The following is a 2,180-nucleotide window of genomic DNA, read 5'->3' on the forward strand; positions in this document are numbered from 1 at the left end:
CTCCTCAGTTTTCTTTTCCATTCCATTGCATCCTGATTTGCAACTTCTCCTTGCATTTATGTTTAGAGGGAGACAACATGGACTCCCCTTCCTCGCGATGTTGCTAGTCACCCTCAAAATCTCCCAAGCTCTTAAAGCGTAGACTTTGTAGCCTTCACCTTGTTCAGTGTATCGATGACTCTTAGTCTGTAACCACATTGGCAGGGTGACTTTATAGACCCCCTCATTCTCCTGAAGGCGCTCGCTGAACGAGGCCGTAAAGCCTCCAGATCTAAACTTCGGTGGGTGCAAACAACTGTCACCTATTTCAGACATGAACTATCTCAGGGCACGCAAACATTCACCCCAAACACTTGGGTCAACTCTGTCGCTCCCTCTCCCACCAACAAAAGTGTTGGTGGTGCAGTGCTGAGCACAGCTGCCACCCCCCAAAAAGCAATGTAAACGAACACCCAGGGCAGCGGGCCATTGCCAGAGTGGGTTCCTATTTCTGCTGCCCTTGTAAACAAACCTTTATATGCCCTCTTCCCACATGCGGCTCAGAGCCCATTTCCTGGTCCTTGGTCGCCACCTTCTGTTACTTAAATAGCTTGTGCTCCCTTCTGATTCAGGGCTTCTGCATATACTGTTCCTCCTGCTGGGAAGCCTTCTCCACCCCACTCCTCCACCTATTTATAGCTTCAGGGTTCAACTCAGACTCACTCACAGCTTCCTCAGCAAAGCCATCTGACCTCCCCGTCTGTCTCCCCAGACAAGGTCAGCCAGATCGCAGTTACACCCTCACAAAACTCCTGGGCCTCTTTATGACACAAATCAGCGCCAGAAAAGTTAAATCTAAACTGTAAATCATAATGATTAAAACTATCCATCCATTTACGAGACTATTTTATTAATGTCTGTCTCTCCCAGTGGGCTGTGAGCTCAGTGAGGGTCTGTACTGGTTGTTGCATCCCGTGCCCAGCACAGAACAGGTGCCCAGTAAATGTGTTAACAAAATACAAATAAATGTAGAACCAGCAACAAACAAACGAACTAGGGGCCCTCATTTTCAGCTACAGCTTCACCTTCAAAAGGTCCCTCTCTTAGGACCCCCATTCTCAGAGAAATTGCTAACCAACCCACCCCTCTAAGTGGGGAGACGAGAGGAACTGACCATGTCAGTAAATGTTTTGCCTTTTAATGAATCTGCCATAGAGCGCTCTCCCACACTTCTCCATCCTGGGACTCAGACCTCAGCTTTAGGCTGGGATAAAAGAGTGGGGAGGGGAATACATGTGAATGGGACTGAGGGACTAGGGCTGGAGCCAGAAGCAGGAACAGAAATCCAAGTCCTCTTAGCATCCTGGGGTCAACAGTAAACCAACACCATGCGTGTGGCCCTTATCTGCAAAGTGGTATCATATCGCACCCAAGGTACCAGGGCAGGCATATTGGACCCGAAGTGCCTGAGGGGCGCCACTGTCCCCCTGGAGAGTCAGGAGGAAGCGCATTTTGTATCTCATGCTCAGGCACAAAGTGCCACCTTGGCTTGGAGGGGGGGGCGGAGGACCCCCTACTTGGGTCTGGATGACATGCCATTTTGAGCCTGGAGAGTGGGGAGGAGGCGGCCCCATCTGGGCCTGATGAGAAACCATAGGGTTTCCAGAGCCCAGGATCAGGCAGGTGGTATGAGCAGGATGGGAAATGCAAAAAGGAAGCAAAACCAATCCTAAGGGCAAACTGGACCCAGGAGACGGATCAGGCCAAAGGGGAGGAGCTAAGCTCCAGGAGAAGCAGCCGGGAGATGGCAGAGCAAGGGCTAAAGCTAGGAGGAAGAGGGAACCAGGGCGAGCCCCGGGGAACAGAAAAAGGATCCAGAAGTGCAGCTAGGAGTGGAGGCAGAACCAGGAGGGTGACGGAAGGTGCCAGGAAGCTCGGAGTCTGCAGGATGTGCAACCCAGAGGAAGGGCGGTGTCTGTAGAGGGAGGAGACCAGCAGCCCCCATTAGTAGACGCTGGGGCTCCTCAGGGAAAAAGTGGCATCAGCCTCTGAGGGCAAAATCCAAACTTAGAAAGGCAGAGCGCAAGGAAAGGTGGGGCACAGTGAATCCCCAAGATGGAGACAGATCCAGAGGTGGCCAGTTATCCAGGGGCTGGAGCCAAGCCTCAGATACAGGCTAGGCACCCGGGAGGAGGGCCAGG

Source organism: Myotis davidii, unplaced genomic scaffold (genome assembly GCF_000327345.1).
Source record: "Myotis davidii unplaced genomic scaffold, ASM32734v1 scaffold796, whole genome shotgun sequence".
Lineage (NCBI taxonomy): Eukaryota > Metazoa > Chordata > Mammalia > Chiroptera > Vespertilionidae > Myotis > Myotis davidii.